Here is a 22965-nt window from a genome sequence, read left to right on the forward strand (position 1 = left end):
CGGGCCGACGCACCCCGCCCACCCTGGCCCGGAACCAATCGCCGCCCGCGTTCTCAGCCCGCTCCCCACGGGACGCGAGTGGCCGGGACTCACCGGGGGCGGGGCCAAAGGGCCGCTGGGGGCGCCTTGCCTTTCGCGCTGCCGGCTCCCTCCGCCCGGCGCCCGTAAAACGCCCAGAAACCTGGAACGGCGAAAAACAGCAGCCCTTCTCCTCCAAAGGGTGTAGTCCGTGGATTGCAGTACACAAAATAAGGAAAATGAGGTATACGCGGCACGCCTTGAAGATCTGAAGTCCCTTTGTCTGGAAATGTAGTTAGTTATAACTGACTTTGGTCATAATATTGTCGCATTTGTTTTTTTAAAAGTTGGGACTGTCAAGCTGGGTGCTTTTGATAGCTTTTACTTTTTAATTGTCTTGTGTTTTGGGTTTCGGAGGGTATGTAAAGTCCACGCATCTCAGCCCCTGGTCTCACCTTTTCTTCCCCGCAATTTTCGTAGTCCTAAACGTATAGAGTTACTTGGTTATCAGAATTGTGTATTCTTTTCGAATATTTCCTGTTTGGCAAGGCCGCAAACGTGAAAATACCAAAGAATGTCAACTGATTGATTTCTCCATGCCTCTGCGTGTTGTCTGACTCTGCTGCCCCAAATGTCAAGGAAAAGGGTAGAAGGGGTGAATAATTTATGATACCTCCGTACCTCAGAGTATTTCTTATCCTTCAAGGACAAGACTTCAAAAACATGAAATGAGCAAACAGTACAAACTACTTCTGTGGGTTTTTATTTAAAAGTATACACATATTTACTTGTGCGCTCAGAAATCTAGAAAGATGTACAAGAGACTATGGGTGGGTACCTTTGGGGAGTGCAAATTAAACTTTTACTAATGTTCTCTTAAAAATTTTTTTTACGATACATGTGCATTTGTCTGCCACAGTTTGGCTTAGAATGAGAATTCCCCTCCCCCCGCCAACACACACACATACTTTTGTTGGCAGAACAGTTTGATAAACCAGGGGGCTGGGGAGGGGAGCATCAAGAGAAGGATTTTCATCTTCCCTCCCTTCGGGGCTGCCTGAATAACAAAGATGAGTGAACTGTTTTCAGAGGTGAGGTTAATTTAACCTGGAAGTATGCCTTAGACTTACCCAGAAAACTCATTAAACTGCAGGTTGCTATGTTTCTGACTCAGCGAGTCTGGGGTGGGAACCTGGAATTTACATTCCTACCTTGTGCCCAGGTAGCGCTGATGCTGGCACTTTGAGAAACTCTGACTTGCAGGTGTTGTTCATGCCCAGTGAAGTATGCAAGTTGAGGGCAAGAGCTGGACCTACTTGACTCCAAAGAGGAGATAGAGAAAGCATCCCGAAAAGAAACTTGGAGTCAAGGGGACCCAATAAGGGACACACCCAAGGGAGAAGAGCTCTGGCTACTGGGGATTTCTGTTTTTGTTTTGTGGGATTGAAATCCTTCCCATCTCCCCATGAACTCCAATGCAATCTGCCTTTCCCTCTAATGCTCCGTAGGGAGGATTTAGTTGTAAGGATGATGAAACACTGACACGTAGTTCAAGGCCAGAGTGAAACAAGGCAGAATCTGATTCAGCCACATCTTGGCTGTCCATTACTTATTTATTGAATTACACCCTTGGACTCAAAGGCATCTTCTGTCAGAGATACACAATCCACATTTTTTTATCATCCTCTTGAAAGTATACATTTTTGTAATTTTGCTTGTTGTACTTACTAGCATTTTCCAGATAGCTGACTTGTGCTAGACAATTGCATAAATGTGCAAATTCCAACCACAGGGTCTTTGCCCAAGGCCAGAGTTTCTCTTTGGCTTCAAAATTCCAGGAAGTTGGAATCAGATTTCAGTTCGCTGGCCAACAAAGCAGCCCATGTACAGAGTGGCCCTGGGATCCTGAGTCCCTCCTCTTTTGAGATATGTAGACAAAGCCTGGGTCAGTGCCAGGGCTTGTGTCATGCAGGATTAGAGGACCCCTGGGGTTTATTCCTATGACCGCCCTCACACCTGGGCAAGGGGGTCCCACACTTTAGAGGACCCTGTTCTGTTCCTCTCAGGCCATGTTTCCCCTGGGGGGTGTTTTGCCAAGAAAATGCTTCCACCCAGAATTTTACCCCTCCTTCTAGAACAAGGTTAAGGAATATAAATATGTGATCTTGAACAGTATTTGTTTGCTTCTAAGGCAGCCTGTGCGGATGAATAAGCAGTTTACCGTGTGTCATTCTGGCATTCCTGGGGATGAAAATCGGTGTTTGGGGACCTCTGTGGTTAAGAGGTAAGCAAGAAGGTAGACCAGAAATTCGGTCTGGCGTTTCCATCCTTTTCTCTTCCTCTCCTTCCTTTCTTAGGACTCACTCTTCCCCTTTCTCCTTTATCTCATCTCTTTCTTTCCCCAAATCATTTTTTTCTTCTGTAATCCCAAGGTGATTCCCCCCTTTACACCTTCCTCATGCTCAGGAAATAAGTAGTTTTTTAATTTCCTTCACATCACACATCACAAAGGGATTATCACCAGGACCTTTGTTGATGAAAAATATGTTTTTATATGAATTGTAGGAAAATGTCAGAACTAGGGAAAATATAAAAGAAGCAAAGTACAAAGAGAGAAGCTTTTTAAAATATTTATTTATTTATTATTTGTATTTTTGGCTGCATTGGGTCTTCGTTGCTGCACGCCGGGCTTTCTCTAGTTGCAGTGAGCGAAGGCTACTCTTCGTTGCGGTGTGCGGGCTTCTCATTGTGGTGGCTTCTCTTGTTGTGGAGCACAGACTCTAGGCGCACGGGCTTTAGTAGCAGCACGCGGGCTCAGTAGTTGTGGCGCACGGGCTCTAGAGCGCAAGCTCAGTAGTTGTGGCCCACAGGCTTAGGTGCTCCGCAGCATGTGGGATCTTCCCAGACCAGGGATCGAACCCATGTCCCCTGCATTGGCAGGCGGATTCTTAACCACTGCGCCACCAGGGAAGTCCCAAGAGAGGCTTTTTTAAATGCTAAGAAATAAATGCACTAATAACTAGGAAGCAGGGACTTCCCTGGTGGTCCAGTGGTTAAGATTCCACGCTTCCAATGCAGGGGGTGCAGGTTCAATCCCTGGTAAGGGAACTAAGATCCCACATGCTGCACGGTGCAGCCAAAAAATAAAAACAAAATAACTAGGAAGCAAATTAAAAACAGTTAAAGGCAGTATTAGCTAGTCCTACCTGCATATATTTAATGCTAGTAAATTCCAAAAACTGGAAGCTATTACCAGTAAACACTGTGAGAAGATTATATCCCAGAATCACGAAGTATCTGAGGCATTTTTTGTTTTGTTTTTTGTTTTTTGCGGTACGCGGGCCTCTCACTGCTGTGGCCTCTCCCGTTGCAGAGCACAGTCTCCGGACGCGCAGGCTCAGCGGCCATGGCTCACGGGCCCAGCCGCTCCGCGGCATGTGGGATCTTCCCGGACCTGGGCACGAACCCGTGTCCCCTGCATCGGCAGGCGGACTCTCAACCACTGCACCACCAGGGAAGCCCTCTGAGGCATTTTTGAAAGTTGGAGAGGGAAAATTATAAAAATTAATTTATATTGTTAGTAAACAGGAGTGAACAGCCTGGGATTAGAAATTTGCAAACTCTAATTGAGAGTTAGCTGTATATTTAATAATCTTGGCTATAACCTGTCATACGGTCTCTGTTTAGCAGTTGCAGCCTGGGCTCAGGCCCACTCTGGCCCACTGTATCATCTTGGGTAATTCTCTCTAGAACTCAACTGTGAATCAGAGGCACCTGGGTTGGGTACAGTGCTTGTCCACAGTGGCTGCACCTCAGAACCACCTGGGAGATTTTTGAAAACAGTGTGCTTGGGCCCAATTATATTCACATCTTCAAATTGCATATATTTAAACAGTAAATGCACATTACATTGCTGTAAGATACGTAAGATACCAACAGTGGTTTTCACTGGAAATAGGCTGCTTACCTTGGCACTTTCCATCCCATGAAGAAAATAAACTTATATTTGATTAAACAAGCATAACCAGGTTTCTGTTACATGAGGTCGAAACAATTTCTAACTGACGAGATAAGAAGCCACAAAAGGAGTTTTAGCAGGAAGCAGCTTGATTGTGTTCATGGGTGAGGTCAGGGTGCATCTGGGTGCCTGAGAAACCTCGAAGTGCTGAGCTGGAAGTGTCCTTTTGGACACAGATGTGAACCCCAGGGTCACCCCTAAGTGTAGGCTCTATATCAAACTCAACACACGTGCTATTCAGATTTGTAAGGAAAATGTAGTTACTCGTTCGCTTTAGGGGATATAATTGTCTTCACGATTCCCTACCACTCTGGGTAGGAAACTGGTGAGACTTAAGCATCAATGACATTTTCTCGGGTTCGTCTGGTTTAAACAGTCTCTTTAGAGCAGTGATCCTCAGACGTTAATATACCTTAGAATCAGCTGGAAGGCTTGTTAAAACTCAGATTGCTGGTCCCCAACCCCAGAAGTTTTTTCTTTAAAAAAAAAAAAAGCACTTTATTAATATATAGTTTATATGCTATAAAAAATTCACCCATTGTAAGTATACACTTAAGCGATATTTTTAGTACATTTATGTAATTGGCAACCATTACCAAAATGCAGTTTTAGAACATTTCCATCAGCATAGGAGATTTCGTCATCTGGTTTTTGCTTAAGCCATTCTCCCACTCCGAGCCCTAGTCAACCACTGATCTACGTTTTTCTCTATAAATTTGCTTTATCTGGACATTTCTTATAAATGGAATCATACAGTATGTAGCGTATGATTTTGCACCTGGCTTCTTAGCGTAATGTTTTAGAGCTTAATCTATGTTGTAGCATATTTTGGTAGTTTGCTCCTTATGTCTAAAAGAGTACTCCATTGCCGAATATACCATAAATTGTTTTTCCAGTCACAGGTTGGTGGACATTTGTGTTGTTGAATTGTGTCCCCTCCAAAATTCATATGTTGAAGTCCTAACCACCTCGAAATGTGACCTTGTTTGGAAATAGGATTTTGGAAATGAACTTAGTTAATATGAAATCATACTGGAGTAGGGTAGACCCCTTATGCAATATGATTAGTATCCTTATAAAAAGGAAATTTGGACACAGATAGGCAGACAAGGAGAACACCATGTGAAGATGAAGGCAGAGATCAGGGTGATGGTTCTAGAAGCCAAGGAAAGCCAAACATTGCCAGCAAACCCCAAGAAGCTGGGGGAGAGGCATGGGACAAATTCTCTCTCACAGCCTCAGAAGGAACCAACCTTGCTGACACCTTGATCTCAGACTTCTAGTCTCCAGAACTGAGACAATTCAATTTCTGTTATGTAAGCCACTTTGTTACAGAAGCTCTAGCAGACTAATGCAAGGTGATTTCCAGGTTTTGAATATTATGAATAATGCTGCCAAGAACATTGGTATACACATCTGTGTGGACATACAGTTTCATTTCTCTTTAGTTTGCTTTTTAACTTTTGTCCAATTTTTTTAAAACCTCCAAACAATATTTCAGTGGTTACATTATTTTATATTCCCATCAGCAAGACAAAGGTTCCACTTTCTCCACATCCTTGCCAACATTTGCTATTATTTATCTTTTTTTATTATATCCATTCCAGTGAGTATGTAGTGGTATTTTATTGTACTTTTATTTTGCATTTCCCTAACGACTAATGATGTTGAGCATCTTTTCATGTGCTTATTAGCTATTTATATATCTTCTTTGATGAAATGTCTATGCCAGTCTATTCCCATTTTTGGCCTTATCACACTGGCTGGAACCTCCAGTGCAATGTTGACCAGAAGTGGTGAGAGTTGAGATATTTGGGTTGTTCTCAATAGTTAGGGGAAGCATTCAGTCTCTTACCATTACGTGTGATATTTGCTGTAGGTTTTTCATAGATGCCCTTTATCCAGGTTGAGGAAATTCCCATCTATGCCTAGTTTGTTTACATGAAGGATGTTAGCTTTTGTCAAATGATGTTTCTGCATCTATTAAGATGATCATGTGGTTTTTGTCCTTTGTTCTATTTATCTAGTGTACTACATTGATAGAGTTTCACGTGTTTAATCAACCGTGCATTCCTGTAATAAATCCCATTTGAACGGAGTATATAATCCTTTGTATGTGTTGTGAATTTGGTTTGTTAATATCTGTAATGTTATTTTCTTGTGATGTCTTTATTTGATACCAGGATAATACTGGTGTCATTGAATGAATTGAGAAGCCATCCATACTCAGGCTTTTCTTTGTGAGAAGATTGTTCATCACTAATTCAGTTTCTTATTAGAATTCATTTTAGATTTTCTATTTCTTCTTGATTCAGTTTTGGTAATGTATGTCTTCTAAAGAATTTGTCCACTTCATCTAAATTGTGTAATTCGTTGATATAGAGTTGGTCATAATATTTTCTTATAAATTTTAAATTTCTATAGGGGTGGTAGTAGTGTCCCTGCCGTCATTACTGATTTTGCCTATTTCTTTGTTGCTCTTATTTTCTTGCTCAATCTTTACTAAACAGTCGTCAGTTCTGTTAATGTTTTTCAAAGAACCAACTTATGTTTCTGTTTTTGTATTTTGGCCACACCATACGGCTTGTGGGATCTTAGTTCCCCAACCAGGGATCAAACTCTGGTGGAGTCCTAACCACTGGACCTCCAGGGAATTCCCCTCAAAGAACCAACTTTTGGTTTCACTGATTTTCTTTATTGTTCTTCTGTTTTCTATTTCACTGATTTCCAACCTAATCTTTATTATGTCTTTCCTTCTGCTTGCCTTGGGTTTATTTTGCTCTTCTTTTGTCTAGTTTCTTAAGGTGGAAGCATTGTTTATTGATTTGAAATCTTTCTTCTTTTCTAGTGTGGGTATTTAAAACTATAAATTTCCCTCTAAGCATTGCATTAGCTACACCCATAACATGATACGTCACATTTTCATTTTAATATAATTTGAAATATTCTCTAATTGCTCTCATGATTTCTTTTTTCACTCATGCATTAAAATATAGTGCTTAACTTCCAAATATTAGGATTCCCCAAATTTCCTTCCGTTGTGTTTTTTGTTGTTGTTGTTGTTGTTTTGGGTTTTCTTGGCCATGCCACACGGCATGTGGGATCTTAGTTCCCTGACCAGGGATCTAACCCATACCCCCTGCAGTGCAAGCACTGGAAGGGCAGAGTCTTAACCACTGGACCGCCAGGGAAGTCCCATGTTGTTGATTTCTAATTTAATTCCACGGTGAGTTAAAAGAATAGACTCTGTATGATTTCACTCCTTTTAAATATAGTGAAATTTGTTTTATGGCCTAGCGCTTGATCTCTTCTGGAGAATGTTCCACCTGCTCTTGAAATGAATGTGATTATGCAGTTGTTTGGTGAAATAGTCTACATATATCATTAGGTTGCGTAGGTTGATAGTGTTTTTTAAGTCCTCCCTACCTTTGCTGATTTTCTGTCTGCTTTTTCTATAACTAATTGAGAGTGGGATATTGAAATCTCCAACTACTATTATTGTGTTGTCTACATTTCCTTTTTTTAATGACTGAAGTATAGTTGACTTACAATGTTGTGTTTCTGGTGTACAGCAAAGTGATTCAGATTCTTTTCCATTATAGTTTATTATAAGATATTAAATACAGTTCTCCGTGCTGTACAGTAGGACCTCGTTGTTTACCTGTTTTATATATAGTAGTTTGTATGTGCTAATTCCAAAGTCCTAACTTATCCCTGCCCCCCCCCAACCCTGGCCCTTTCCCCTGTGGCAAAACCATAAGTTTGTTTTCTATGACTGTGAATCTGTTTCTGTTTTATAAATAAGTTCATTTGTATCATTTTTTAGATTCCACATATAAGTGATTCATACGATATTTGTCTTTCTCTGTCTGACTTCACTTAGTATGATAATGTCTAGGTCCATCCATGTTGCTGCAAGTGGCATTATTTCAATTTATTATGGCTGAGTAGTATTCCATTATGTATATATACATACCACATCTTCTTTACCATTCATCTGTCAGTGGGCATTTAGGTTGCTTCCATGTCTTGGCTATTGTACATAGTACTGCTATGTACATTGGGATGCATGTATCTTTTTCGAATTAGAGTTTTCTCTGGATATATGCCCAGGAGTGGGATTGCTGGACCATATGGTAACTCTACTTTTAGGTTTTTAAGGAACTTCCATGCCAGTTCTCCATAGTGGCTGTATCAATTTACATTCCCACCAACAGTGTAGGAGGGTTCCCTTTTGTCCACACCCTCTCCACATTTATTATTTGTGTTTACATTTCCATTTAATTTTCTCCATTTTCTTTCATGTTTTTGAGGTTCTGGTAGTAGATGCATATATATTTATAATTGTTATACCTTCCTGATGTAGTGACTCTTTTATCATTTTGGAACATCTCTGTCTTTAGTAATATTTCTTTGTCTTAACATCTATTTTAGCTGATACCCGTATAGCTACTCCAACTCTCTTATGGTTACCGTTTTCATGGCATATCTTTTTCCATCTTTTTACTTTCAACCTACTTATGTCTCAGAATCTAAGGTGTTCTCTTGCAGACAGTACATAGTTGACTCTTACCCTTTTTGTCCAATATGAATATCCCTGCTCTTTGATTGGATTGTAGACCATTCAAATTTAATGTAATTAATAATATGTTTGGATTTACTTTTGCCGTTTTGCTGTTTGTTTCCTATACATCTCTTATCTTCTTTGTTTCTCTGTTCCTCTTTTACTGCCTTCTTTTGTGTTAAAAAATTTTTTTAGAATATCATTTAAATTCCTCTGTTAATTTTCTTACTATTTAAAAATTTATTTTATTAGTGGTTGCTCTATAGATTGCAACATCTTAACTTACCAAAATCCAGTTGTGATTAATACTAATTTAATTCTGGTAAAATATAGAAACTTGGCTCCAGTATACCTCCATTCTCTCCTCTCACCTTTATATTATTACAGTTATATGTATTACATTTATATGTAGTATAAACCCAACAATAGAGTGTTATGATTATTGCTTTACACAATCTTATGTCTTTTAAAGAAATCAGGAGAAGAAATAAGGAAAATATATTTATAGAGTCTTTTATATTAACCCACATATTTACCATTTCCAGTGCTTTTCATTTCTTTCCATGTGTTCAAATTGCAATCTGATGTCACTTCCTTTCAGTCTGAAGGACTTTCTGTAATATGTCTTGAAAGGCAAGGCTGTCATCACTTCCATTAACAATGCCTCTGGATGTAAGCATCACCCACTACACCCGATCAATTGAGACCCCTTTAATCACAGCACCATAAGTGCCAGTCCTCACGGCCTGGCCAGCCCTGGCAGAACCTCCACACCCACTGGGCTGGAGGAGATGGAAGCAGTACTGGCAAGCATGCCTCGGATATCCACTATTCTTATCCGAAGTTCAGCAGTTTTCAGACATAAACACTTCTCAGATTGTCGTACGTCTTTGGTCAATTTCCAGGGCACTTAAATGTTGTTCTTGTCAATTTTTTTTAGCTTTACGGTTGCTATCTGGGGAGAGGATTTGCTAACCATTTCACTTGGCCGTAGCGGGAAGTCTGCTTCCTCCCCATGTTTCTGATTCATTAGACCTGAGGTGTAGCTGGAGAATTTGAATTTTAATGGGTTCTCAGGTAATACTAATGCTGATGCTGCTGGCCCAGGGACCACACTTTGAAACCCACTGCTTTAGGTTAAATCAATCTCTTTCAGATGTGAAAACAACTTTCTCAGATATGAATTCATTATGAGCACACATAAAATTTTATTTTAAACTTGCTGCAGGGGAACAAGGCATCCAATAAAACCAGTTCAGATATTTCCTTTTGGTGGAAACTTTTGGTAGAAGTAAAGGTTACTAGATAATTTTGTTAACATTAGCTTCAAGACAGGCCTGTCGGGTGAAACACTCTCTGTTCACACCAGCCTGATGGTCAACAATTCGGGTGATTCATAACAAGACACGCCAGTAAGTCTAGCAGCCCACGGGAGCTCTCGATCTCATCAGAGTCTACAAGAAAATTGCTCAATTATTTTATCATGAATGCTAGACACTTTCCCCAGGAGGTAGATGCTCAGGCCCCTCTGTTCTTCTCCAGACGGCCCTCCTCAGATAGTGGACGTGGACAGTTTTCTCTCTCACGTGTAAATGCCGAGTTTCCTCCCTTTCCTGCTGTTGCACCCCAGGATGGACTCTGGGCATCTAGTTGGCAGAAGTCAGGCAGCAATAGAGGAGGGCACTGCCTATCCATGTGCTGTCATCAGGATCCCCGTTGGTTTCTGCTGCACAGCAGCTGGTCCATTCTGCTTCTGGACCGGTGACAGCTATGGCGTGACCCGTCCTACCACTATCATCTGTGGTTCCGACCACTGCCATCTTGTCACCAAATCTCCACTTCTTTTGCATTGCCCCCAGTCTTCTGCTGGTCCCCAGTCAACTCGGCCTTTTCGTATCCCAACAAGGGGGCCCACAGGAACGTCAGGTGCTAGGCACAGGCCACATTTTACTGCTCCAACTTTCCTATCCTGACAGCTCCCTCTACACCCCACTGCCCTGCCCTGGCACCATGTTGAAATGTATCCACATGGACCCTCTCTTAAAACTTTGTTCCTCCTCCACCCACCGTTGTATGAATGCCACCGGCATTCCTAAAGTTGTCAAGATCGTCCATTGCATCTGGGTGTTTCTCCCTCAGCCCTCAGCCCTCACAGGGAGGGAGGAAGTGAGGACCCGAGTGGCACACGCTACTTGCTTGCTCTACGGCGCCCTCCTTTTCCCTCCCTTCCCGTAATGTTGAAGGAAGAGTGTTTTACTTTCTTCACCTCAGAGGATCTCAAACTTCCGCTGCATCAGAACCCCTTGGAGGGCTTATTAAAGCACAGATGACTCAACCCCACCCCCAGAGTTTCTAATTCAGCAGGTCTGAGATGGGGCCTGAGAATGTGCATTTCTAACACGTTCCCAGGAGATGCTGCTGCTGCTGGTGCTAACCACACTTTAAGAACCACTGGTCTACCTTCTACCCTGATTTCTTGCTACCCCTGATCTCAAGTAAAATCCTATTGTCTTTTCGCAAAACTTGATACTTGATGTGTTAATGGATGCTAAAGGGACTTAGAAAATCCTTTCTTCTCAACAAAAGATTTTCAAACTATTATCTTCTAAGGTGGGGATGACTCTAATTTATTGTCCAGACAGGGATACCTTTGATGCTTAAATGGGTTAATAATAATAATAATGCCAGGACCACAAGAGTAGTCCGGACTGCCGTAGGCAGACCAGGATGCCTGTTCACCCCATGCTACGGCCTCAGGAAAATCATCTTTGGTACTCAAAGCCATTACTTCCTTGTTCTAGGAGTAAACAAGCTCTCCTTCCCTGGGACAAAGAGGTTGGTGGCTCAAAGTTGAAGATGGAAGGGCTTCCCTGGTGGCCCAGTGGTTGAGAGTCCGCCTGCAGATGCAGGGGACACGGGTTCGTGCCCCGGTCCGGGAAGATCCCACATGCCATGGAGCAACTAAGCCTGTGAGCCATGGCCGCTGAGCCTGCGCGTCCGGAACCTGTGCTCCACAACGGGAGAGGCCGCAACAGTGAGAGGCCCGCGTACCGCAAAAAAAAAAAACAAAAAACAAACAAAAAAACTTGGAGATGGAAGACTGCCAGGGAATGTGATTTAAGAGGGAAACAAAACACAGTGGTTTAATATTTTCAAAACATATCCCCATTACAGTAAGTCCTCTACATACGAACCAAGTTGCGAACTTTCAAAGAGGCAAACGTGCGTTCCATCAACGTCAGGTGTGAGTAGAATTGCAGCCCTCCGTCTCCTGTTGCTGACGACCCTTCAGCTCTACCATCTCCCACCTCCTGTCCCTCCTCCAGTCAGTAGCTCTTCTTGCCTGTTCACTCGATGCCAGCCCCTGGATGCCAGCTGTTGTACTGTACTACTGTACTTTTCAAGGTACTGTACTGTAAGATTAAAAATGTTTTCTTGTGTGTGTGTGTGTGTGTGTGTGTGTGTGTGTGTGTGTGTGTGTGTGTTTGTATTATTTGTGTGAAAAGTATTATAAACCTATTATAATACCGTACTATATAGCCGATTGTGTTAGTTGGGTACCTAGGCTAACTTTTTTGGACTTACGAACAAACTGGACTTAGAAACATGCTCTCGGAAGAGAACTCGTTCGTATGTAGGGGACTTCCTGTATATACATTTGGAGTTAACCGCCTATAGCACCAAAGCGCCTAACTAGCCTGTGGGCACAAAATAAAGGCAGTTTGCATTTCCTCCTGGCAGAAGCCTCACCAGCTCTATTGGAAATTAGCCCTTTTCTTCATCACCCCGTGTCCTTAGTTATTTCTGGGCATGCCCAAAGTAGCAGCTCACAAGTGCCCACAAACCAGAATGTCAGCTGCAGCCCCCATATGGCCTTGTCCTTCCTCTTCTGCTCAGGCTTCTTGTTCCCATCCGTAGTCCATAGAGCCACCTGGAGAAGTGTCACTCCTGCAGCTTCCCATCATGGGGACCCCGTTCTAGGCCAAGGGTGCTCCTGCAGATGCTCCCTCGTCTCTGGTACCAGAGCATGGCTGGGTTTTATGCAGAGCCTCTCCCCCAACTTCCTGCCACACTTTGTTTCCTGGGCCCCAAGTTGGATTTTTTTGTTTTTTGTCCACGCCACGCAGCATGTGGGATCTTAGTTCCTCAATCAGGGATTGAATCTGCACCCCCTGCAGTGGAAGCATGGAGTCTTAACCACTGGACCACCAGGGAAGTCCCGAGTTGGATGTAATTTGAAGGCAACACAAATAGGATTTGCTGATGGTTAGAATATTGGGTGCAAGAGGAGAGGAGTCCAGGCTGATTCCAGGGTTTTGACTCAGTGAATGAGGTTGTTATTAATTAAGATGGTTGGGAAGATTGTAGATGGAGCAGGTTTTCTTTGGAAAAGATCAGTAGATTCATTTTGGACACAGTTTGTGATGTCTTTTCAATATCTAAGATAAGAAAGGTAATAATGGACCTTCCCTTTCAACTTCTATGCCATTACCGTAGACAGAACTATAAAGATTGTTTTCCAATTCCAGCAGGCACTGTTGAGTGCCTGCCCAACTGTCCTGTTCCCTTTATTCCACACTGGCAGAACCCTGATTTTGTTCCAGTGTCTAACCTCACCTGTGTGACTGGAGAAAATGCTGGTTGTGTAAACCTGCCAGGGTCACCCCATTCTGCATGTCCGTGAGGAGTAGAAGGGTAAGCCTGACGCCCACTCAATTCGGGTCAATGAGACGTGGGGGGCAGTCATTTGGAGGCTTCTGGGAAATGTTCTTTCTTTAAAAAAGATTTACAGAAAGAATTGGTCTGGCTTTTTCTCCTGGATGTCCTAGGGCAACCATCCTGCAAACATGATGTGAGTAAAAACAAGCTGAGGATGGTCAAGCTGAAAGATAGCATTTCCAGCGCATTAGTTAACTAACGGGAACCATCCTCTCTCTGGATCTCTTCTGCAAGATAACGCACCCCTTGACTGGTTAAGCCATTTGGAGAAGGCTTTTCTTCACTTGCCTGTTAAAGCATCCTAACTGGTACACAAAGTAAGGAGAGAAAGTCATCCTGAGGAGGAAACCACAGAAAGTTCAGGGCAGTAGATTAAGGTGCCCGTTTGTCACTGGCAAGGTCAGGCCAGTACCAGCAGCAGGGCAATTTCCAGTGCAAAGAACTGACTGGATTATGAACTTGAACTAGAAACTGCTTGTATTGTCATAGGTCTCTACTTTTTCTTTGCCAGAGAGGGCCGGTGTTTTACACTGTAGGGGTATCTGTGCCCAAGGCCTTATCATCTCCTGTCAACTCCGAGCTCCGCCCTCCTACACAAGACTGTCCTTGGCGCCCAGTCAAGTCCATGAATTGCTTTCACACTTCCTATTCCACTTTGTGCTCACAAGCGCCTGTTAGGAGGCCAGGCATATCCCCAATTTACAAACTGAGAATTAAGACTTTGGGGAGGTGATCACAGCCTAGAAATGGCAAAACCCCGACTCGAACCAGGGTAGATTCCAGGCCGGCACTCTTTGACCCACACCATGAAATTTGTTTTAAAGTCTAAAATGACATCATTGTTCTTACTTGGTTATTCTAATTTTACATGTTAAGCATGATTAAAGTAACTAAACATTGTAAGACTCCCATGTGTCTGGATTCAAACAAAACACACACTAAATACCTAAGGTCTCTAGGGTATGTTTGGTTTTCTGTTACTCAAAATAACAATAATTTTCTTTCATATGCCACTTGATCAAGGCTGTTTTTGCCCTTACCAGTTTTCTTACAAACGTGCTTTGAGTTAACCTTTTAATGCCTTATATAACAGGGTTCAGAATCACATTAATTCTAGAAGTGACCTTTTTATTACTCTTGACAATTAACAGGTATTTAAGTTTATAGCAATCCTGTTACATATGCAGTTCGTTGTGTGTGAACCAGCATGGTATGTTTTTCTTCTCATAAAGCTCTTCATTTGCATTGGAATAAAAACTGCATTGGTTTGATGTGAGAAATTTAGTCCAGTTTTACCAGGAAGGGAAGTCAAACCAGTTCCGCTGGGAGGAAAAGTTGTTCAGTTTGGTTTTGTTAAGAGCCAGTTATTTCAACAGGACAATGAGTTTATTTGGGAATAGCAGAGGAATTACAATTCAGGACGGTAAACTATGGCGAACCATAGGCAAGTCCTAAAAAAGTGGTTCTTAATAAGTTGGTTTGAGAGTGAGTGTGGAATGTCCCTACCGTTTATTTTTGCTTTTAAGATGAGAAATGTTCCAGAAATGTTAATATGCTGAATTTTTCAAAGAGCAAATCATTTTTTAAATGTTCCAGGAAAGTTTGATTTTGACAAAATGTGTATGAGGTGAAAGGAAGTTTATCCTCTAATTATTCGTGTACACACTTTATAGTGAAAACACCCTTATTAACCAGGACATCTGGGGTAGAGTATTGATTCTTTTCTCTGGTGTTCTTGTATCTCAGTTTCTTCTTCTACAGAACGAGGGGTTGACAAGATGGATGAGTTTCTTGTTACTGCTATAACACATTACCACAGACTTAGTGTTCTAAAACAACACAGATTTATTTTCTTGTGTTTCTGGAGGTCAGAAGTCAGTTGGGGGTCTCACTGGGCTAAAACCATGGTATTAACAGATCCGTGTTCCCTTCTGGAGTGTCTTGTGGTGAATCCACTTCTTTGCCTTCTCCAGTATCTAGAGGCTGCCTGCATTGCTTGGCTCATGGCCATTCCCTCCATCTTCAAGGCCAGAGTCAGCAATGGCCAATTGAGTCTTTCTCACATTGCATCACTCTGACGCTGACTTTTCTGCCTCCTTCTCCCACTTGTAGGATCCTTGTGGTTACATTGACCCAGCTCAGCCAGAATTATCTCTTTATTTTTTTATTTTATTTTTTAAAATAAATAAATAAATTTATTTGTTAATTTATTTATTTTTGTCTGTGTTGGGTCTTCATTGCTGCGTGCAGTCTTTCTCTAGTTGTGGCGAGCAGGGGCTACTCTTTGTTGCGGTGCACAGGCTTCTCATTGCAATGGCTTCTCTTGTTGCAGAGCAAAGGCTCTAGGCGTGCGGTCTTCAGTAGTTGTGGCTCGCATAGTTGTGGCTCACGGGGTAAGTTGCTCCGCGGCATGTGGGATCTTCCTGGACCAGGGCTTGAACCCGTGTCCCCTGCATTGGCAGGCACATTCTCAACCACTGTGCCACCAGGGAAGTCACACCTCTTTATTTTAAGGTCAGCTGTTTAGCAACCTAAATTCCATCTGTGAACTTAATTCCTCTTTGCCATATAACCTAATATATTCACAGGTTCTGGAGATTAGGATGTGGACATCTTTGGGAGCCGTTATTCTGCCTACCACACTAGGCAATCTCTTAGATCTTTCCAATTCAAAATGTTATGAAAAAACTCAACATAATTGTCCTCCATTACTGTAACTTTAAAGTGCAATAAATAAAACCCAAACAACTAGGTTATAGGGAAAGAAGTAGAATGATATTTTATTAATTGTTTAAATTTTATTTTTATAAAAGGAACTATATTCACATAGTTCAAAATCCAAAGCATAGGGCTTCCCTGGTGGCGCAGTGGTTGAGAGTCCGCCTGCCGATGCAGGGGACACGGGTTCGTGCCCCGGTCCGGGGGGATCCCACATGCCGCGGAGCGGCTGGGCCCGTGAGCCATGGCCGCTGAGCCTGCGCGTCCGGAGCCTGTGCTCCGCAGTGGGAGAGGCCACAACAGTGAGATGCCCGCGTACCGCAAAAAAAAAAAAAAAAAAAAAAAAATCCAAAGCATAATAAGGAATAGATTGAGGGTCTCACACCCATCCCTAGTCACGTGTATGTATCATTATTGAGCCATCCCCTACTGTATTACTTTCCTAGGACTGCCATAACAAATTATAACTAACTGGATAGGTTAAAATAACAGAAATGTATTCTCCCACAGTTCTGGAGGACAGATGTCCAAAATCAGGGTGTCAACAGAGTTCTGAGCCCTCCAGAGGCTCTAAGGAAGATGTCTTCCTTGCCTCCTCCAGCTTCTGGAAGCTCCAGGCATTCCTTGGCTTGTGGCTATATCACTCCAATCTCTGCCTCCATGGGCACATGGCCTTCTTCCCTGTGTGTATGTGTGTGTGTCCTCTCCTCTTCTTATAAGGACACCAGACATTGGTTTAGGGTCCACCCTAATCCAGTATGACCTCATCTTAACTAATTATATCTAGAAAGATCCTATTTCCAAATAAGGTCACATTCACAGGTGCTAATTGTTAGGACTTGAACTTATCTTTGGATGGGCACGTGGAAGTTTTCAGTTATTTGCTATCAGAACAGAGGCTGCATGTTTTCTTATGGACTTGTACGGGTATTCTTATGGATTTGTGAAATGCCTCTGAAATACAGATTCCTAAAAGCGTAAATGCTGAGCCATAGGGGTTTTTTTGCCAAATTGTGCTTCAAAAAGGTTGCAGTTGTTTCCATCCCCACCCTCAGTGTTTGTTTCCGTACAGCCTCATCAAACTTCCATAATACCGGTCTCTTTATCTGCCAGTCTGAGAGGTAAAAATAAGATCTCATTTTAAATTGCCATTTATTTGATTATTCATGCAAATGAGCACACTTCCTTGTGTTTATTGACTTTCTAAGTCTGTGAATTGCTAGTTGTTTCCTATTCCCTCTTGAGCAGCTGATCTATTTTTTGTTTAATCCACTTCAGGCATTTTTGGTCACCATCTTTTCTTTGTTCTTTCTCTTAAACGGAGCTTGATCTTTTACGTAAATCTAAGACAAGAGATTGTGTGAAAGTCCATACCTACAGTGAAGGGGTATTTGCTTTTCAGGGCTAATTTTCTATGATACAGCTCTGACGTTGAGTAGGCAAAGTACCTCATAAGAGTATGGTATCTGTGGTGGTTGTAATTTCTGGCAGGAGAGAGGGAGAGAGGGAGGACAGTTATATCAGAAATGAGGTATGTTTGAAAGTGTGTCAGTGGGTGGGAGTTTATACAAAACTGTGAGAAGGTGAAATCCCTTTTTCTCTTTTTTGTAAATGAGAAGCCTTCGGCTGGGTTATCAAACTGGTGGTAAACATCCAACAGACTGCACGTTCATCCTGAGTTTCTCTTCCCAGCACAGAGTCATTTAGTTTGTAATTAAGAAAAGTGAGGAGGGTAACTCCACTTCTGGGTACACATCCAAAAGAACTGAAAGCAGGACATGATCAGGTATCTGTACACCCAGGTTCCTAGTAGCATAATTCACAAGAGGCAAGATGTGGGCACAACCCAGATGTCCATGGACAGATCAATAGATAAACAAAATGTGGTCTATCAATACAATGGAATATTATTCAGCCTAAAAAGGAAAGAAATTCTGACACAGGCTACAACAGGTGAACCTTGAGGACATTACGCTATCCTTTTTTTTTTTTTTTTTTTTTGCTGTACGTGGGCCTCTCACTGTTGTGGCCTCTACCGTTGCGGAGCACAGGCTCCGGACGCGCAGGCCCAGCGGCCATGGCTCACGGGCCCAGCCGCTCTGCGGCATGTGGGATCTTCCCGGACCGGGGCACGAACCCGTGTCCCCTGAATCGGCAGGCGGACTCTCAACCACTGCGCCACCAGGGAAGCCCTACGCTATGCTTTTGAGTGAGACACAAAAGGACAAATACGGCTTGATTTCACTTATGTGAAGTATCTAGATAGTCAAACTCATAGACACAGAAAGTAGAGTAGTCGTTGCCAGGGACTGGAAGAAGGAGGGAATGGGAAGTTGTTTAATGGGTACACAGTCTCCGTTTTGTGAGATGGCAAGAATTCTGGAGATGGATGGTGGTGGTGGATACACAATAATGTGAATGTACCTGATGCCACTGAACTGTACACTTAAAAATGGCTGAGATGGTAAATTTTATGTTATGTGTACTTTACCACAATTTAAAAATTTAAATTTAAAAATGTAAAATTTATGTTGTATATATTTTACCACAATTAAAAATAAATGGAAGGAGGGAAGGAAGGAACAGTGAAGAGTGAAGAGTGAAGAGCGGTTGTTTTTAACGTCGTTTCACAGCGGGTAATTTCCAACACAAGAGGCAACCCCAGGACAGCGGGCCCTGTAACTGAATTCTACTCTCAGTCCTTTACAGCCAGGCCCCGTCTCCAACCCACTGGCTGCAAGAAGTCTTCTAGAAATCAGAAATGGCTCCTTGTCTAGAACTGGCAGCGTACAGCACTGCTTAAAGATGAAAAATCGGTAGTTCACTGGGATTCCTGTGTTGCAAGGTCAGTTTTTGTTGAAGAAAAGTAGAGTATAACATCCTTCAGGGATCCTTTGTTCATGCAGAGGCATCGGTGGTGGCTACAAATCCCTTGCATTGTAGGTGACTAAGGAAGAAAAGACTTGCACTGCCCCCCCTGCCAACAGGAAGCTGTTTAGTATGCAGTTAAGAATAGTGGGGTGGGGGAAGGTTTTTTGCCCTGGTTCTCACACCAGGCACTCATGCAGCCACCTCTTACCAGCTCTTCACCTGCAAGAAGGTGATGTATCCCAGCTAAATGTCTGGATCAGTGTCTGGCATCCATAAGCATTTGAGAATGAGTAACTTCCATCCCTACCCCAAACAGCTGGTTGGATATGTGAACCCAAGGCCTTTCTTGGGGACTGGGGACTTGTCTCACCCCTGCCGCCACACCCCCTCTGCCCAGCATGCCAGAGCCCTCAGGTCCAAGGATCTAGAATAGGCCTGAGGAGAAAGGAGAGCTGGCTAGGAGGTCCCCCTGCAGGCCTGAAGCCTAAACAACTCCTACCAGCTCTGGGGGAAGGAGCGGTTGACTTACCTGTGATCCCTTCTGGGCCATTTGAATTTACCATGCTAGGGTACTGGGTAATCTTTTTTCAAAAATATTTTATTATATATTTTTAAAATGCTTAACTATTAAAAATACTACTAAGATAAATTTTATAGGATGTAAGATTCACCTCTGGTTGAGACGGTTAAAAACAAGACAACAGGCTCCAAATGGAGTCGCTTATGTTAAGCCCCATGTCACCAAACCAAGACAACTTAATTACAGTTTCTGCTCTCCTAGAAATGGTATCTTTAACCGGTCAATCAGGAATCACCTGATTCCTAGAATCGCCTGACTCCTAGCACTAGTTAGGTAATCTGCCTGACAAACTCGAAAGGAAAGTAACCTGCTCTAACCACCTGGCATTTTTGCCTAGTATAACGTCCTTGTTTCTGCTCCCTTCTACCTATAAAAGTCTTTCATTTTGTACAGCTCCTCAGAACTCCTTTCCATTTCCTAGATTGGATGCTGCCCAACTCAAATTAATTTTTGCTCAAACTCTTAAAACATTTAATATACCTCAGTTTATTTTTTGACAAGACAGAGGTAGAGTTTTCAGTTCTCAGAGAGTTTTTCCCTTCAGAATGAAAAATAACTGAAAGCCATCTCAGAGCGGTGCCTTTCTTCAACTTTGACCTCGCCTACCCTGCTCATCATTAAGCCGCCAGTGCCAGCATAGTGCTGGGCACAGAGGAAACCCTCAGTAGGTATTTGATGAATAAATCAATTGATGTCAAAACAAAATGCGGGATACTTATGATCCCCAATTCTGCATTTTCCTAAAGAAAGGATATTTGGGGCTTCCCTGGTGGCGCAGTGGTTGAGAGTCCACCTGCCGATGCAGGGGACACGGGTTCGTGCCCTGGTCCGGGAGGATCCCACATGCCGCGGAGCGGCTGGGCCCGTGAGCCATGGCCGCTGAGCCTGCGCGTCCGGAGCCTGTGCTCCACAACGGGAGAGGCCACAACAGTGAGAGGCCCACGTACCGCAAAAAAAAAAAAAAAAAAGGATATTTGGGTCATGGTATGGTAATGTAATTAAATATATACTTGGTCCTCGTCCATTTCTGACACAGAGCTCCTAAAATCCTTGCAATTTCCTAAGTGACTAGAAGGATGAATGTTCTTTTTTATGTTAATGAGATGACTTTTGGATCCCCATAAGGGTGGGAGTTGGTTGCCAGAAGAACTGAGCACGTGATTAGAGGCTGAACCTTTTGGTCCCACCCCCTCAACCCCAGGGAGGGGAGAGGGGCTGGAGGTCGAGTCAGCCACCAATGGCCAATGACTTAATCAATGATGCCTATGAAATGAAGCTTCTGGAAAACCCCCAAAAGATAGGGTTTGGAGAGCTTCTGAGCTGGTGAACACTTGGAGATGGGGGGAGAATGGTATGCCTGGAGCGGGCATGGAGACTCCACACCCCTTCCCCATACCTTGCCTTACGAATCTCTTCCATCTGGCTGTTCATATCCTTTTATAATACACCAGTAATCTAGTGAATTAAATGTTTCTCTGAGTTCTGTGAGCTGCTCTAGTAAATTAATCAAACTCAAGGAGGGGTCTTGTTGGAACCTCCAATCGACACTGTAGCTGGTTGGTCAGAAGCACAGGTGATGAGCTGGCCTTATGCCTGGCTTCCGAAGCTGGGGAAGGGGGTAGGCGTGTGAGACTGAGCCCTTAACCTGTGGGATATGATGCCATCTCTGAGTAGGCAGTGTCAGAATAGAGTTGAATTGTGGGACACTGAGCTGGTGTCTGGAGACTTGTTGGATAGTGTTGGGAACCACCCTCCCTACTGCCACCAACACCCTCCCCTCGCACAATGGAATGGAATTGGTGCTAGAAACATTTTACATAGAAACCAGCCGGGTGTATAATATTTATTGTTCATTAATTGAGGTGATAGATGAGGACCTCTGATTTTAGGCCTGGCTGAGATTCCCAGATGCTTAAAACTGGAGAAAGAAGGAAAGTATCTAACTGGAGTTGTGGAAGCCCAAGATGCTGGGCTTCCCTTTCAGGGCGACCAGAATGGCTCATGTGACGGGAAGTCATATTTTGACTGAGTCACATTCACATTGAAGACACAGAGAAAGAGTCAGCCATGAAATTGATGGTTGAACAGATCAGGTGTCTGGGATGAATCCACAGACCTCCAGATGTGGAAGACTGTAACAGACCCCCGTCTGGGAGTGTCAGCTGAAGCCCCAGACCAAGCATATCATTGAGGGAGTTCCCTGATGGCCTAGTGGTGAGAATTCCGGGCTTTCACTGCCGTGGCCTGGGTTCAGTCCCTGATCAGGGAGCTGAGATCCTGTAAGCCACAAGGCGTGACCCCCCCAAAAAAAAAGGAAAAAAGAAAGAAAACATCTGTCTGTGGCCCTGGCATCCTATCCAAGGAAGGCTGGAGGAGCATGGAAATCCTGAGAAGGACACTGGGTGGGCTGGAGGACCTCGAGAGAAAACAAACTCTGTCCTCTTCCTTCAGGATAGCCCAGTGTGTGGAGAAAGCCTGTGAGGTGAACCAAAAAGTTTTTTCTCCTCCCTCCCAGCCCCCCTCGCCACGCCACCCCCAATCCCCTGCTCCCTTTCCTCTCCCCTCCCCCATCCCTAAATAGTAAGGCTTGGCGGCCTCCTCTCAATTGACCTTTGTCTGATTTGGAGGTGGAAGATTTTTGCAAGTGTCAACAACAGTCCCACAGTGAATAAAGCTGTGAACTTACCCCTTTTGTACAAATTGCAAGGCAATCTTCATTGTAACATTACCTCAACTGGGAAATGTAATTAGATGGAAGAAAGAGGTTTGTTAATCTTTCAGATTCCCCCCTTTTTTTTTTCTTTTTAAAATTATGTGTTGCCCAAACTGAAAATTGGCACTACCTATGGGTTCTGGATGCAATGAAGTCAGAAATGATACCGAGGCCAGCTGGGCCTGACGCAAGAGCCCAGTGGGGTCAAACTGACGTTTTTCTTCCATATTTGATGAGTGGAGAAAAACACTGGCTGTGAATTCTCAATAACCAGTCTACTGTACTTTTCTTGCAGACTGGCTGTTGCTGTCCGTTTCCCAGTCCTGCCGTTTAGCCAAGTGGGATTCTTCTTCATGCCAGTTACGTGGGCGCAGAGGCTGGACTCTTCCTCCAAGGTCACGAGCAGGTACCCTCCCTTGTATGAATGTATCACAAGGAAAGGGCATTGTGTAATAAAGATTTACCCTTGCCCAAAGAGAGATCTGCTCTTTGCCCTCAGCTCCGCAGAGGTGATCTCTAAGCCCTTAGGCTCTCCTGCCTGATAAGAGTGCCTTTGTGTTGTGGAACCAAATGTAGGTCCACTTGCCCAGGGGCTGGCGGTAAAGCCAATCTACTGACACCAGGTTGTGGTGAAGAAAAGTGCGGCGTTTATTGTAAGGCACCAGACAAAGAGTCCAGTGCAGCTAATGCTCAAAACACTTGCACTCAGGGAGGTGTTTTTAAAGGCAAAATGAGGGAGGGGAGTCCCAGGGTGAGTGATCAGC

General features: G+C 43.3%; 1 long non-coding RNA gene across 1 annotated transcript; it reads left to right on the forward strand.

The window, feature by feature from the left end:
* Nucleotides 1–193: 193 nt before the first annotated feature.
* LOC309962648 lies at nucleotides 194–22600 on the forward strand. The gene is made up of 3 exons (XR_014326255.1): nucleotides 194–262; nucleotides 2210–2302; nucleotides 22497–22600. It is a non-coding gene; the product is annotated as an uncharacterized lncRNA (long non-coding RNA).
* Nucleotides 22601–22965: the final 365 nt, after the last annotated feature.

This window comes from Leucopleurus acutus, assembly GCF_964270905.1.
Source record: "Leucopleurus acutus genome assembly, chromosome: 5".
NCBI classification, from domain to species: domain Eukaryota; kingdom Metazoa; phylum Chordata; class Mammalia; order Artiodactyla; family Delphinidae; genus Leucopleurus; species Leucopleurus acutus.